The following is a 17725-nucleotide window of genomic DNA, read 5'->3' as shown; positions in this document are numbered from 1 at the left end:
GCCACTATTCTATATGGTGGTATATAGGTACTGCATATAGCGACAGCCTGGCAAAAGTATGAGAAGCTTGCATGACAACTGGCTCTATCTAGTCACATTTGACTTATTTCCTAACAACTGAAAAGCCTTGTGTTGAAATATTTGTAAGCACACTCCCTGGTCTGTTAAAGGTAGTTAAAGATAGTGGCTGAAAGCTGAAGGAATAGCTTGGTTCAGCAACTCAGAAAACCTCCTTATTCTTTGAAAACAAGCATATTTAATGGTTTGTGATATATCCGATTGTATCTATGCATCCATCCATACTTCTTCCAGCTGAGGGCACAGGCTGAATGTTGCCGTCCCCTGCCTTCTGGAGCAGAATCATATGTCAGAGTGTGTGTTGGGATCTCCCTGGCAAACAGCAAGGCCACACATGCAACTGTCTCCAGCGTTAAGGGAAAGTCTCTACACTTGGGTTTGTTCACATGTTACCTTAAACCATCACTGCCTTGATTTGGAAACCCTGAGGTGTAACACTGCTGGTCCATTGAAATGGTGGGGGAACTGCCAAATCATGTCACATGGGCCTGTGTCTCTGTAGGTCCCGCTTGCTGGGGAGCGTGCCAAGGCAGCAGCCCCAAGGGCTTCTCTTTGTGCCCTTTGTGGAGGCAGATCTCTGCAGAAATGGCAAGTGTTGAATGCCATTGCAGCACATAGAGCAGGATCTTTCTGTCATGGAAGGGGCCGGAGGAGAAAATCTCACTCTTCAGCAAGTAAATAACTAAGAGAAAAAAGACCACATTACAGCCTCCTGTCAGGATGTTCTTCTTGCCATTGTTTACAAACTGCAGGCATCTTTACTGCTAGTTTTCTCCTTAGAGATGACACCCGGGGACCTAAAAGTGTCAGACTAGATGTCTGGAAAATTTGCAAGCTGCTTCAGGACACTGATTTATATTCAAACCAGTCCTTTCCAAGAAATTGGTTCTTCTGAAAAGAATAAAGCTAAAGCTACCTCAACAACAACAAAAAATGTCATTGTCACTAAACCAAAAGGAATATGACTGAAGCTTCATGTCAGTCTGGGAACTTTTGATGTATCACAAGCTTCTGTGGAGAGCTAACTACTCACTATTTTCCTCAGGCCACACAAAAATAGGTTTCCACAAAACAAAATAAAAAAGAAAGAAAAAAAAAAGAGAAGCAGATAGTATCATCGTCACCATATCTTCTGGTTAAGAGTCGGATAGGCTTACATTTTATTTTACTAATATCTTTTGCATATGATACAAGGAATAACTTGAATGACACCCAAATATTGCAAGGCTTTCTTCTGATCTGTGAGAGGAGAGTACCAGAGTACACCCACTGGTCTGATTTGCCTTCTTGTACCCACTGGGAGTGAAGTGTAGGGAAGGCAGCTTTGAAAACATTTCCATTTCTAGACTACGAATATATGAAGCTGTTTCTATACCATGCAACTCCGTGCCATATTCTAGATAATTTTTTCTTTTTAGAAACCACTCAGGTTTGAAAGCTTTTATAAGTGCCTCATGCTTTTCTGCATTTCTTTGGACAGGTGGAAAAAAAGGAGAAGTCATTTATGACTCTCCAATCTGGGCCATTAGTGTTATGTTAGAGGTGCACTGGAGCCATTTTAACTTAGGAAATTGTTTATAACTTTCCCTGAGAAACCTTTCACTCGTAGAAGATAAAAACAAATGTACCACTCCCACAGGATCTCTTCATCCCCTTTAGCTGAAGGTAAGACCAGAGAAATGTATCAATCTTATCTTCTTCTAAATATACACAGATATATAACATTTAAGCAGAAAAACACTTGCTTTCAGAGAACTGAAATGCCTTTATTGCTGTCTGAACCAGTAACAGAAAAAAAAGTCTCAATAATACATTTACCAGTCTTTAATTTTAGCATTTCTAGCATCTAGAATTGGAGATCAGGTAATTCTACCTGGAGAAAACACATACTGAAACTTTAATTTGTTTATTCCACCACATCTTTTGGGAACTTCCAGTCCCTCATTTTTGGGGAAAACTATGAGCATCAGGTATGCTGCTTCCCTGGGCTGTGGCCCAATGAATAGCCAGTGGAGCTGTGCTAAAGCCAAGGGCATGTCACCCAGAGACCCCAAATACTCTCAGAAAAGCCCCCATCAAGGTTACATTCCCCTCCTGCTTCTTCTCTCGCGTCCCTCACCTCTTACTCTGTACTTACACACAGCTCTGTTGGGAAAGAAGAAATTTGTGGAGTCTGGAAGCAGACAGTATCTCCAAATCGTCCTCATAGTCACAGAAAATAGTTCTTTCTCCCTGGTCCTCAAGCACCTTCTTTGCAAAGTGAGGCTGGACCAGTCCAAACCATGGCTGGAGGGAGAAGCTTTGTTTGGTTTCCCTTGCCACAGAAAAAAAAAGCCTTATAAGGATTCAATATCAGCTTCAGTTCCCAACGTGGTGATCACCAGTCTGACTCTCCACATGGCTTCTAGTGGTACAGATCACCTTCAGGTGTTTCCTGCTACTTCCCTAAGATCTTTAGCTCAACCATACAGATGGGTCCCTGTGAGCACACCTCTTCTTCTACCACTGCTGACTTTCAAGCAATAACTTTAAATCTGCTGGGTTTTTTATTTCCACTAAGGGTCCTATGTTTGTATGTCTATATGGAGGGTTGGGAGATTTTTTATATAAAGAAATGTCTTTTATTATTTCCTTTTGCTTTTCTATTACAAAGCCTCTAATGTGTTGTGTTAAAGGTGGGTGGCTTTAAAAGAGGCTGGTTTCATTAGGTTTTTATTGTGTTTAAAATGTGGTTCCATTTATTGTGCTAAACACTTGGCAGCCTTTGTCACGCCATGTCTCATGAAGGCACTTGGAAATGAGCACACACATAGAAAGCTGCATCAATTTCCCCCCCGAGCAAGATAGGCAGGAGATCATGAAAGCTTTGTTTCTTTAGCTGGCAGTTAATCCTTCCAAACTTGGCCCCCTTTCTGAAATTAACTCATCGAATAATGGACATGCTCCATTAAAGTGATGAAGATAAAAACTCTGCCAGTGCCTGACTTAGTAAGAAAACCATCCCACTCGCAGGCCAAAAGAACACACTTGAGCTGTGACAAAGCATCTCTAACTGAGAGCCAAGACTCCCCTCCCATTTATTTCCATGAGTTGGTATTCTTTGACTGTCCAGATTTCTTTTTGTACTTAGGAAATGGGTCATGTATTTCTGGTGGAAAGATTTAAAATTTAAAAAGAAAGTATTGTATAAAATTCCAGATAGGTTTTGCTTCATCTATCTTCAGACATGTATGTTTTTCACATATATTGGTATTATTAAGATTTTAATTTACTGACAGTTGGTGCTTTGATTACAGATCCAGACAGGCAGTCAAGTTCACGTATGTTTGGTTCCCAACTCTGCGACTGACTTAATGTGTATTATGAGGCAAGACACTTATTCCTTGATTTCCATCCAAAAAACCAAGAACAGCACTTGTTCATGTCTCTTGGGAGCTGCAAAGAAGAATTCACTAATACCTGTCAGGAAGCATTACTATTGGAATGCTACTGTGATGAGGTGCAAGTATACTACAAAATGTCACATTCAGCACACATTAAAAAAAAAAAATACACTTTATGATCAAACAAGTTTTCTTCTGTGTGGAAACAGAAATAACCTGAAAAGTACCAAGGCAATGCTCCTCAACCTTTTTCCTGGGACACTGTCATTATCTCAGACCTGACCCTCCAGACTTCTTTGAATGATGACAGAGATGAAAAATCCTGCTTTCTTATTAATCCAAGAAAGGAAAGATGGGCCTGATGCCTGTATGTGACCCAGAGATGCCATGTATTAGAGCAACAGCCTTTGACCTGTGAGTTGCAGGCTGTATTCTGCCCAGGAGATGTTCAGACTTTCCTCATAGCCATAGAAAATTAAAACCCCTTAAAACTAAGGAGGCTGTGGCTGTGGTCCAGGTTGGCAGGGAGAGCAAAGAAAGATGCTGCTCACATTACTCATTACTTCTGCCTATGAGCCCATAAAGGCTGGGAGCTGCAAGGACAGAAAATCCAATAATGGAAGAAAAATAAGAGCCTGTGAATTAAAATGACCCCAAATACCAAAAGTCAGATAGTGCAGATACCTTGCTAGGCATCCACAGGCACAAGAGTGTCCTCTGGATTAATTTTATCTGGTTTTATACACTTTAAGGCCATAAAGGAGGATTATCTCACTGAGTCTGACCTCTGGCATAACGCAGGCAATAAAAAATATAGTCAGTTACTGCCGCATGGAGTCCAATAATTTGTGTTTGACTAACGCAGTTCTTTCAGTAGAGCAGCCCTTCTTGGCCTTGAAGATACAGTACTGGGAGAGACATCTTCTCTTCTGAACAGGCAACAAACTCACAGCTTAACCAATATACAGGATGGAAGAAGTGCTCAGTTAGAGCTGCCTTCCCCACGCACAACCTATATGATATAGACGGAAGCGTAGTGCCCACTATTGGTGGATGTCTCTCTGTAGGTGATATGATCTTTGGTCTTAGTTTCATGTTCAACTTTAAGGCAGCATGAGCTATTGCAGCAATTAAGGAGTGAACCTCATCCTCCTCTGTCCCTATGGCACCTCCTTCCATATGCCAACATAAATATTGTGCAAGCACAAGCATTGTGCAAACACATGCAACCACATGCTGAACAGGTTAAGGGAGCTGATTAAAACTAATCAATTCAATGCTTGGGTTTTTGTTGGCTGGATTATATGGCCTGGGTGGGAATAAATGATGGGAGGTGTGACTACCTCTTTCAACAGCACTGATGGTTTATGCCAGTTTAGACTGGCATATGTAAATCTGCTGTTTTGCATTCTTTGGTCGTTTCTAATGGTTTCAGGTCTTTTTGGAGCTCTTGAGTGGTGAAAAGAGGCTGAATCTCAAGAGGCAATGCCACCCAATGTTTGTAAAGTATTACATTGAAGGAAAGCACTATCAGATATTAAGTATTATTTATGACATTTGGCATACCAATTAATCCATATGGAAAATATCCTGTAAATTACTACAAAATGAAATAGAATTGTTTTGTCTAAATAATAGAATTACAAACCAAAATTATAATCTGTATGCACGCTGAAAATCCACCCTGTTTATTCACATAATTTAAAATTGAGTAGGAGCCTCCATCTCCTCCCCTCCCCACTTGTGGGTCTTATGCAGTAACACATTCTTAAATGTGTAATAGCTACATTTCCATGATATTCATAATTCATGCCATGGAAATGGCCTGGAGAAATGAAAACTTCCTGCCTCATCAGATCCTCCTGAATGAAAAAATTTCTTAGGCTACCCATTGCTGAAAGTAGAGCTATTGCCTCCATTTTCTTTTGCAGACACAGCCCAAGGCAAAACAATACAAGTGTCAAACTCCATGTTCTTGTAGCATTAAAAAAGGCAAGGAAAGAAAAATGAAGATAAGGTAAACTCTGTGTTACTTTGCCATCCAGGCAAAGGCACAACAGAAGAGTAAACCAAGAAAGTATGTCCCACCTTTTAATCCCCTTTCAGTAATATTTTTAATTAGGTACAAATACATTTTTGTGCCTGTCATGAAAGCGGTCCATGACATGCCACTACCCCACAAGTGAATGTATCAGAAGTATGACTCATCTCACAGCTGTATTTAATCATACAAAAGTCAAAGATTTAATTAGCTTTAAACACTAGTCATCTCAGTTCCTTTCTCCATCAATAGGGAGAGATACCTGGTCCTTTTCCCTAGGCTACTTACCTACCTCAAATAACTGCAACACCTTCTGCCCCCACACCCCACCCCAGGAGATTTATCTAAAGCTGCTTGTTATAGAAAATGATCATTTAGCTGTCTCAGTTTAGACACCTAACCAATCAGATGGCTGAAGTTAGGTGAAACTAATCCCATTTGATGAGACGAATGATCAGCTTAACCATGTACAAAAGGCTCATCCAGAATTCATCAATACCATTGGAAACTATTTGATAGCTTTGGTATCAGGCTATCACAGCAGAGGTTTTGGGGTTTTTTTTAGAGAGTAGAGATGGTTAAAATTTAATTCATTATGAGTATTTAATTACATGTTTCATCAGGTTTTCATGATATTGGAAAACTGGAATTTTAGCAGTTCATCAGCTGTTCAGGAGAAAAGTTCTCAGTAATATAGAACTTGCTGAAGTCTTTTGTTTGTATTTTTACACATTTAGTATCTGTTTTGCCAGAATATAAGGATTACATTATTATTGTTGTTATTATTATTTCTTCCTTTTTTTGTTTATTTATTTACTTAACCCACCATTGTGTATCAGTTTACAGAATAGAAATTAAGCATCAAGCATCATTCCCCACCAGAACACAGAACAATATTTTTCTGCCCTAAAACAAGAATCCTAATTATAGGATAAACTTTAAAATCCTATAGCACTTTTTCTATAGGAAAAGGTATTATCCTGGTGATCCTGCCAGTCCCTAAATGAAGTGCCTAATCTATTTTGTTCAGAAAATATTACCTTCATGACTAAACTTGTCACTAATTCTTCATGTCCCTTTCTTCTGCTCTGAAAGTTTAATTTTAAAGGATTTCTGTTTTGGTGTTTAATCGGTAATTTTGGTTTATAACCTACAAAGATTTTTGGGAATGTGGGGATGAAAATAATATTATCTTAGCTTTTCTTTATTATTATTATTGAGAGACATTTGTTGAAGCATTATTCTATGCTATATTAGCCATCTGAATATAGCTTTTCTTGGAAGAGGAATGTATTGCCCATTCAGTAATTACAGGTAAAGACTGAGGTTGCAGGGTATCAAAGGGGATCCAGATCCTGCCTGTGTCATGCCACGTTCACCCACCGCAACATTTGCCACTAATGTAAGCTGGCAGGAGTCAACTTCAAACATGACGCTTCTCCCGACACTTGGATGTCAGTGGGATTTCCAGCACACACTTGGTCGCTCCCTCTGGAGCCTCAGTGCACCCTTCCTGCTGGCTTGTGAGCGCTCAGCCTTCCTTCTGCAGTGGTAGATGTGATGGGCTGTGACATCTACCGTCTCAGTAAAGAGCCGTCTCAAACAATATCAGAAGATGTCACGTAGAGCTTGCCTGCTTCAAGACAAACTGGATGGCAGTGATGCAAAGGCCTATTTATATCAGCCCAACATAACTTGGGTTCTTTGAAATGCAAGCTACGTTATGGAGCATGATGGGAGCTAAAAATATTAAGTCCTTTCATAGTTAGTAGTATTTTCTCTTTTTTTTTTTTTTTAATACAACCATATGATTTTACATGATGCTGCCCTTCAGCTGCTGGAACATGGAGCACTACTTTGTGAAGAAGCGCTCTTTTTGCCCAGCCCAAAATGAAATGCATGCTTGTCTGTCATATGCCATGGACCCGTCCCCATTCCTGGTTCTCCTGAGTCTGTGGCAAAGAGGTTAAGCTGTTTAACACCTAATCTGATGACCTGACATATACCACCAAATGTGTCTGTTGCCTTGACTTTCTCTGCTTCCTCTTCCCTTGCATGCTTCAGCTGTTCTTCATAGCACATTAGAGGGTTGCTGTCTTTATTAGTCACCAATAACACATTAATACATTCCTTCTCCTGTTACCTCGGACACTAATTTGGTGGAATTGGATACTGACAGTACATGGATGTTGTTAAGGTTAATGACCCAGAGATTTACAAGAGAAGTCGCATTAGAAATCAAATTGATTGTAATAATTGTTTCACCGAACAGTGTCAACATTAAGTGCAGTATGTTGTGCTACGCCATCCAGGGAGGCCCTGTGGCTGATACAATAACTAGAACACTGTCTACATACGCTCCTTACAAGACAATTCATGCTGAAATATGTTTAGGTAAATGCAGCTCTAATAATGGATGCCTAAGATGTTCTAAGATATGAGACACTGTGTTTCTAGTCTCTGCGTACTCTTTTGCCTCCAACCGTATTTTGTACTTGCATCCAATTCTAAAGAAATTGTTGGTTTTTTCCAGCCAGGGATGAGCAGAAAACAAAATTTGGTGGCTGTTGCCTCCTTTTGGCCTGAGCTGTGAGGCAACACAGAATACATCCGCTGTTCAGTCCAAACTTTTGCTCAGATAAGTGGCTGTTTTGCAGTTCAGAGCTTCTGCAGTTAGGCTGTTTTAAATATTTAAGCTGCAATACACTGGATGAAATACATTTGCTATAAACATTGTATTCATACTGACAGTGGAATACAGAAATTGCAGCTGAGATACTGTGGAAATCTCCCAGAAGTTTCACCCTTGACCAAAAAGGTGTGTGATTGACTCTGTGAAACTATTAAAAAACCTTAGTGCCCTTTTCACATTGTGGATCCCATTCCTTCCCTTCCCTTCTCTGTTCTTATATATATTTCTGGTCATTCTCTCTCCTGCATTCCTCCTTTCTCCACCTCTTCTCATTCAGTGTATTGATCTTGCAGCCGAAGAGGTCACTGCTGAGTGCTGAGTGGCACTGTGAATGGTGAAATAAGAGGTGCTTGTCATGCTGGACTCCTGTACAGTCATCTGCACGCCCACAGGACTTGACTCACCCATTCCTGCCATCCTAGTGTCAGCTCTGGCTGCAGGGTGCTCACCGCATTGCTGACAATGGTGAGTTATGACTAGAGCTGAAGGTCAGGAAATTAACCTCTCATACTTTTCACTGGCATTTTCTTCACACGTCTTGTGTTGTTTCTCAGTCTTATTTGCAATATCTCAAGACCTCCACCAAACAATGTATTCTCCAAGAAAATTCCAATTTTAGCAACAGCAACAAATGTTCTGTGGAAAGAGAAATGCTCTCACTAAAAGCGGTCTGTTTGTTTTGGCTCTGATAATGTACACTAATCATATCCACCCTCCCTTCTTCCTTTCTCCCAGTCCCAGCTTGTCTTCTTTCTCAACCAGTTTACATGCTATATGCTTACTTGAGGAGCTAAAATTTTAATAGAGGACAGAGAAAATACAGTGAGATTGGTACACTGGTGGGACTCATGTGACTAAGTGAAGACGCTTGCACTCTTGACATCTAAGCTGGTCACCTTTGGCTCCTCTTACAAGCAGTGGGACAAAAATTAAACCTCTTGGCATGATTAGTCTCAGCCTAGAGTGGATGAGCTACAGCCTAAAAAGAAGGCATATGCTGGGTTCACAGGCTGGCTTTCTAAGATTCTGTAGTGTGGGACCTACAGTTTATAGTGATCATAAAGGCAATTGGGGTGAAAATAATGTATTTTGGTGCATAGGCTCCTAGTGTAATGAGGTTGTATTACTCTTTCTTTCTGTGTCACGTCTGCAGAAAATGTGGTTGCCCTCTGCTCCTGCCTAGAAAGGCTGCACTGTTTAGCTCCTGCTATGACAGGTTGTGTTTGTTAATGGTGAAGGTCCACTTAACCTTTCATCAAGCAGCTACATTGTAGGCACCTAGATTTGAAGAACTGGCCTATAGATCTGGTTCATCTGCAAATGCCATTACATGTAAAAAGCAAAACCAAAAGTTGTTGTGTTTTGGATCTTACCACTGTTTACATAACACATCAGTAACATGCCAAACACCGTCTTTTGCTCTATACAGTATTTTGTACAGCTTGCTCCCTACACCATCAGCTTGTTTTGTGGCTGATGTGTAAGCTGGGATGTTACTTTTAAAATGTATTTTAATGGCATCATGTATTCCGCAACAGGCCTGTCAAAATACAGTGTCAAGCTCTCATATGTCACATAAAAACTGTTTGATGTTCTCCTCACTTGAACTCCTACTTTGCATAGTAATTAGGAGAGATCTTGACTGGGTGAACTTGTTAGCTTTTTACATGCACAAGCCTAAGGACACTTTAATTAGAGTCAGAGGGAAACTTGAAAGCACAGGCAGCAAGAAATAATAATAAGACTAAAAATACCCCGTTTAAAACCGCCGTAGAGAAGCAAAAGGGACAGGACATGTCACAGACAGGGAACATTATGAACTAGGCGGAATCTAACCATTCCTTCCCCAATAGTAGCACATCATAATTATAAATATAAATCATGCTTCATTTCTTCCCATATGACAGCACTGGTAAAACAGAATGACATTACTGACCAGTAACGCTGTCTGAGAAATAGCAAAGGCTTTTTTTTGCAAGACCGAGCTACTTAGTTTTAACTCTTTCAGAGAGGAAGGAAGTCCCCAAGCCAGTGTGAAAAAAAAAGGTCCACAACCATCATGTCTCATTTTGTGGAAATAATCTTCCATAAATTACCTATACCGGGAGAAAGAAACATCAGGACTGTCCTGAAAGAATATTGTAATTTTCAATTTTCTTTATTTTACTTTTCTCATGGAAAAGTAATGTTTTACAGGAAATCTGAAATTTTCTCCTAGAAATGTGACTTTTATTACCTTTAAAGAATATTTTTATAGATAAGTGAATATACAATGATTTCCTGTCTTTTTTCTGGTTTTTGTTTGTTTCTTTGTTTTGTTTTGTTTCATACCAATGCAAGCATTTTCTCCTTTCCTGATTTTTGGGCTTTCTTAATTATTTAGGTCTTACCTGGCTACTTCTGTCTCCTTGAGTGCCCGTATCTCACAGTTTCTTTCTGAATAAATAATTAAGACAGTATTAGTACAAAATACATTTTCCAAAGCCACAGATATACACCTCACACATTGTCTTTGTTCTGCTTTATCTGTTGTGCTATGCTCTGTGACTCTCACAGTAGCTGATAAGTAAAGCATCCTGTTGCAAGGCTTAAATCTCTGTATGTTCCTCCTTGTACAATCTTGCTTGCATGAGAAGTCCAGAGTTCAAATTTAACTCAGTATAATTCATTATTTACGATGGGATTCAGATCACAGATTGAGACACTTACACTTAGATGTGTACAAAGGAATAAATAAGTATCTGTGATCTCTATACAATCCAAAACCCAATTCAGTTGACTAAATGTAGGTAGCAGATGCTGCCTGAGACTTTTCTAGAATACAACATAGTCTCTAATTGTTGATCTAGAGGAGCACGTATCTCCCATAGGTCCTGGGTCATATCTGACAGACCCAGGCAATGTCTCAAATAATGAAGGGCATCCCAGAAGGCACAAAAAGCCGGTGTTTTGGTAACTGAATCAAGTCTCCCGGCACAGTAGGCTGAACAGAGACTGTTCAAGCAACCAGTGCAGTCATACAATGAGCTGAACCTTATGCCAGCCTCTATTGACTGTATTGACTCCCCCTACATTGACTTTAGTTTAAGGCACTGATTGCTGAGGCACCTAACTCACACGTATACACCTTCATATGAACACCTGAATTAAATCACCTTAATCTGGGGGCTGTTCTGTCTCTCTTGAGTAGCCCTGAGCTGGTTACTCCTCCACTTCTTTCTATGCCACACAGCTTTTCAACTGTTGATAATTTTACTTATTCCTAAGTGTAAGCTCTTCAAAATTTTCACTTTTCCAAGATAGTACAGCAAATCTATAACCTTCTCCTTATTCAGAAACAGCGCTGACCTCGTCACTGCCTGACTTCTCAACTCTTTCAGATTGCAGTATTGAATTTGACAGCTCTGCTTCCTCTCTGTGCTTGCACACCTCTTCAGTTTCTCAGAACAAATGTCTTCCTTTTACAGCTCCTTCTTGTGCACTATGAGTTAGACCTGTTTATTTGCAGATTAAGCAGGCACAGGTTGAGGTGTTTGTGTCCTCTGTGCCCTGACTTGTTTGGGACTAGTCTTGGCTTTGCAGGTTTAGGATCCATTTCCATTTTCTTTTTCTAAAGCTGTCCTTGGGGGTATGTTTTATCTTTTAGCCTCTTTACCTTCATTTGTCTAGATGAAATAATGGGATATCATTTCACTGGCGAGCAGCACCAAAGGGTCCAAGAATCAAAAGCGTGCTTACACCAGCAATGTGATAAAGTGCTGCAAAGCTATACCCAGTATTGCAGATACAAACCCCCCAGAGTCTTTGGCAATGTCGTGATATTAATACTTCCTTACATTTACCATAGAAATATTGCCATACCTCAGTTAAGCTCCTACAACAGGTTGGTTCCTGCTTCTTTCCACGATTGCACAGGAAAACAGGCACTAGAAGCCCTGGCTGGGAGTTGTTCTGAATCATTCATCACTGTCTCTAGCTTAGCACTTATGTATGTATGTAAATCCACCTACATCCATGCCTAGCCCACAGAGGCAGCATGACAGAAGCTGTGGCAGGTCACAATCACAACCCCATCTGTTTGCAGTGACTCGTTCTTACGAGTCACTGAATACATTTGAAATTGAATACAAACAAAATTAAGGCAAGTTTGCAACTGGTTGAGGTATGATACCTCAAACACTTCATCTGCTCCAATGGCTTCTAATAATTCCCAAAATATAGAATTATTATAGCAAATATCTTCTTGGAAGTATACTAAAATTATTATTACTGTTAGGGTTTATAAAGTAAGCATCTTCTAAGCTTCTTAAATGTCTTTGAATCCTTAATATGTCAACTGGAAAAGGTGCTCCATAAAATGGTTACTTGATTCAACTATCTCATGTCTAAAAAATACTGCTGGCCAGCTACTCATGCAGAGAAGATGATATGGAGAAAGAGGCTGCACAGAATGGTCTGAATGAAGCATACATCATCATTACCTCCAAGGGACACTGGGTACAATTTGTATGGATGCTACTGTGAGCAACACAAATATGGTGTGCTCTCTTTCCAGGGAAGAGGAACCTTTTGAAATGAAAATGGCTAAAATGCGTTTTCAGCATGAGTTCAATGTATGCTACTCAGCCTGCAGTACCACGTGTAATGAAATGAGATGCATAAAGTTGGTTTCTTATCCAGAAAGCTCTGTACACTGAAAAATGAAAATAAACTAACATATGAGATTCTCGGCTGCAGGAAACTAAAGAAAACATAGAAAGATATGGATATCCTCAGCTAGGCTGGCTAGTGTGTAAAAGATTTCATGGTTATCTACCATCAGATATATATCCAGCTGGTGATGTACTATTCTGTTAGAGTTGGCAGTCACACAGAAGATGGCCAAGTCAAACCTCAGAAATGCTGGAAGCATCACGATGTGTGAATAAAAAATACATAGTACCATTACAGATGTAGTCAGTTGAATTGTAACACGCTGATCACTGAAAGCAGAGGCTATGTTGGAAATCCAAAACAGGAGTCTACAAACCCGGTATGCTGACTAAATACGGCCAAGGGCATCAGAGACGTGATTGGCATGGGTGACACATGGGCAAAAGCAGGGCAAGCAAAGAAAAGAGATACCTGAAGTGCAAACCAACCCCAGAAGATGAACAGAAGCAGGGCAGGGAAGAGACCATTTCAATACAAGTTATTCAAAGTAGACTAATTCTCAGACATCTGGGGAATAGATGAGCTGCTAGACATTACTACTGGGATACTGTAAGGCAAGCAATGTAGTACTTCAGAAACCAAAGTATCCCAAACTATTTAATTTGACTGCAATCCCAGTTTACTGGAGAGAGCTATGTTATTTATATGAGGATGGGAATTCGGTCACATCACATCATCTCCATACTTAAGCCATCAGCTTGACAGATCAAATTGCTAAGCTGCTCGTAAAGAAGCTCGCAGAAGTCTTTAACAGAAGCTTGGTCCAACACTCGATATTGGGTTGTAGAGACATTTCCTTGCCTACAGCTAGACATTTTTTTAGGATCGACTTATTTCCCCAGGACAAACCACACATTGTGAAGCAAGCTAAACGGCTTGAACAGATGAAAACTCAACCTTATAACATGGTAATAGGCAGTAAGATTATTTCATCCAAGTTTCTTTTTAGTTCATTCCCACCAAACCTAAGACAAAGGCACAGGAAATATAAACTAATGAAATATACTTTCCCATAAGATATGATGAACAAGTCATTGAAAGAACAACAATTTTCAAGTGACTTCAAATTATCTGGAAAAAAACACAGTACAACACCATCCAGGAGGAACCTTGCTGTCTCAGGAAAAATTCACACTTAACCCTACTGCAAGGTACATTGGATAAGTACTTGATACTAAGGAAGGAAAAAAACAACCTTCCAAACCTTGGAGAACTCTGTCTTAGGTCTGAAGTTAAAATGTATTAAAATGATTTTGTACTTTATTGTCACTTTATTATTTACACAAGCACAATCACATACCTAAATTGATAGCAAATTTAATATGCATTTTAAATGTAATTGCTCAGATGTTATAAGGTTTTCCTAGTTTTGTCATTATAATATGACAGTCTGGAAGGAAAAAACTCTGAAATTAGGACTCTGACCCACCGTCTGTAGTAAATCTCAGCCTAGAGAGCTCGGGTATTGGTGCCCCTTGGCTTTCTGCCACAGGTCTGCCCTGGAAATGATTATGCTGCAGCAAACTTTAGAGCAGGAATGTCTGACCATGAATCAGATCGACCCCACCTTCAGGAACTGTTTATGTGAAGATGGCTTCTTGTGTGTTGGAGGTGCTGAAGAAAGAGAACCCATTTCCCACCTCTGTGGCATGAAGCAGAGACCATGGGAGAGCAGCAGGCCAAAATTACAGGGATACCTGCCTTGCTGCACTGTTACACACACCCAAAGACTTTATGTGCATTTGAAATACCCATGGCAAATAAGGTGAAAACAAGATTTATGCCCATCACTTAGATCACAGGAAGGTATATTATGACACTTAAGTCCTTAGGAACTGTTTTTTTATTACTGGGCAAAGAGTTGACAAGTCAACTCCAGTATTTTATCAGACCCATCAGTCATGAGCCATCAGAAAAAGCCTGAGAGATAGGGTATGAGTAGACAACTGGGACAACCTCACTCTGTATTCTTGGGAAGTTACTAGCTCTAAAGTGGCATTAAAAAGCTTAAGGCAACATGAATATTGTATCACAAGAATAGTTTATGGGACTTTTCATATGCATTTATTATGCCAGGACAAGGAGTGGCCACTGGGTTAAAGTTGTTCCTCTCCTAGAAAATTTCTTTCTGATGTTTGCAGATATGAGGGTCTATAATGGCAGGCCAAGGGGCCACGGGCACAAGCTGGAACACGGGAAGTTCCACCTGAAGATGATGACAAACCCCTTCACTGTGCGGGTGCCAGAGCAGGGGCACAGGCTGCCCAGAGAGGCTGTGGGGTCCCTTCCCTGGAGACATTCACCCCCCGCCTGGACGCGGCCCTGTGCCCCTGCTCTGGGGGTGCCTGCTCCAGCAGGGGTGGGACGGGGTGGTCTCCAGAGGGCCCTTCCAACCACCCACCAGTCTGGGGTTCTGTGATTCTGTGATAACTGTCTGTTTATACCCAGAATTTGAAATAAATATAAAATAATACTCTGTCATTGCTATGAGGATAGTATTTGAGATATTTGCTGCAAAAGTTATTGTGCCCAATATGAAAGAGAACACTATGTATTTTATCTGGTTCAGAGGCAATGTACAATCCAGCCATTCATAAAGCTGGTAAAACGATTAAAACTCCCAAATAAGTCTTCAGTAGAGTTACCTGTTACATTCAGGTTATAAAAAGTACTGCTAAGGCCTTGTTTTATTTTTAAAGTCTTCCTTAAAAATGCATTTTTTTGTTCATTGGTTTAATCCTTCCTGTTTTCTTGTTATTACATCATAGCCATAGAACAGAAAGCTGGAACTTTACTTTCCACAGCAGCCTTCGTCTCCTTTTAGCACCAACTTCATTCCATCCTTTCATACTCTTGGTGACATGAAATTTGCTCCAGAACCCTATTGCGAAGGCTTTTTGCATCAAGCAAATCATCATCAACCACAAATCTCCAAAGGGACTTGGGAGAGAAATAAATAAGTAAATAAACAGAAGACAGGCTGGCAGATAAAAAGTGATGAGGAAGGGATCTGACTGTGTAGGTCAGAGCATTTGCTGTGGTTTGTTCTCCCTAAAGGTGCATTAAGGGTGGAAGGGGAAGGTAGTCTGAACTGGCTGGATGAGCCAATCTAACATGGCATCAGAAATAATGGCTGCGTGCTAGGTAGACAGACAGACTGGGAAGTTGGCTCCTCTGCAAAAGCCTGCAATATTCAGATTTCTTTAGAAAGGTACAGCTTAATGCCTTCACTTCACTAATACTGGTGGATGCTGGCTCCTTGTTTTCCTGCTTGTGTACTTGTGAGAAACAGGTGGATTCAAGGGATTAATAGTGATCAATAACCTTGGCACCTGAAGCACTGAAACTTGGTTCCTTGTGAAAAGGGAAACGCTGGACTCAGAAGTAAACCCACCTGTGTCATTAATTTTCATTGATATTTCCTTCTCTGGAATTCCTGAATCTAATTTTTATGATGTTTTTCGGAACTTCAATGCAAAAAAGAAAGAGCTTACCAATAATATCATCATATATCTAATGTCTTCGTGTGTGTGTGTGTGTAAGGGGAGGGAAAGAGGCTTGTTGCAAGTTCTGAAGGCCAGCACATCTGTGTCTGGAAAATGTAAACACTGGCCCAGAAAGATTACTGAAAACTCTTATCACTTCACTATTGCAATATCAGTCTAACGTTTATTTTGCACATGGGTCAGTAACCATCAGAATACTCTTTCCCTACTTTGAGAGGTGATGACACCACCAGAGTTAGGAGCTGTCCCTTGGGGTATCTGGTAAAAGAGAGGAGAAGAAGTCTCATGCTCTGCTTACCAGGCTGAGATATCAAACGTCAAACCAAGTTGCCATGGCTGACAGAGTTACTGTACAGGAACCACCCTTGTGGTAAATACCCTCGTGTATGGTCTTAGTCTACTGCTACAGTGGGATCCTCCATCTCAACTTAGACTGCAGTGAAGAACATTACGGTAACTTGCATTATCTTCTGCTGGATGTGGACTAAGTGTGCGCACAGACCATACCCACAGCTCATCTGACCCACAGAAACTTGTTAAACTGTGGTAACTTCCTTAAATATCTGAGTCATAGGATTTAACCAAGATATAAATTTCTTGGTTTTATTACAGGTTTCCCATGTGACTCAAGAAGTTTGGCTCCAGTTTTGAAGTTTCTAAAACAACTGTACAATACTGTTGCTACAGTATATTTTTTTTTCTGCCTAAAGATATTTGTATCCAGAATATAAAGTATTCCGCCCCAATAGATTTTCAAGATATGGTAACAACAAAAAAACCCACATTAAGGCCATAGCATGTTACTTGCTTTCCAAGTCCAGATAATCTACGGTCATCTAATACAGCACTGAAGTGGCAGAGCAACAGTCTCACTATATCTCACAATCTGGAGATGAACTGAATTAATTTTTATAGTCTTTCCCTAAATAAATTAACAGTAGGGATCTGAAAAAGGTTAGGGCAGAATTTGAAAGTGTGCCTCTCCATTTAGTTGTTTTATCAAAAGAGATACTTCATCCCAGTTGTCCATCTGTTTCTTAGCCTCATTGTCGAGCTCTCTTGCAAGGACATTAATTAATCACAAGGGTGACTTGTACAGTGGCAGAACTTCTGGTGGTTTCTTATATCTAGCACAGCAAGGCAGAGATTGTCTTGGCCATTTCTCCTGGAAGTTTATGAGAAAAATATTTACTGTTTTTAGATAGAAGTTGCATAAAAACATTTTATAAGTGAGGTTATTGGGTTCGCACACGTACATAAAGAGAGAGCATGAAAGAGAAAGATTAATTATTTTGTCAGGAAATCTATAATT

General features: G+C 40.1%; 1 long non-coding RNA gene across 1 annotated transcript in view; it reads right to left on the bottom strand.

Moving 5' to 3' along the window:
• LOC135310459 (uncharacterized) overlaps nt 1–17725 on the bottom strand; it is a 52544-nt gene that overhangs the window by 20420 nt on the left and 14399 nt on the right. Inside the window, exon 3 of the long non-coding RNA XR_010370520.1 lies at nt 10585–10630. This is a non-coding gene — a long non-coding RNA (uncharacterized LOC135310459). The remainder of the gene's footprint in view (nt 1–10584; nt 10631–17725) is intronic.

Source organism: Phalacrocorax carbo, chromosome Z, assembly GCF_963921805.1.
Source record: "Phalacrocorax carbo chromosome Z, bPhaCar2.1, whole genome shotgun sequence".
NCBI classification, from domain to species: domain Eukaryota; kingdom Metazoa; phylum Chordata; class Aves; order Suliformes; family Phalacrocoracidae; genus Phalacrocorax; species Phalacrocorax carbo.
This window is presented reverse-complemented; position numbering and strand designations above follow the sequence as displayed.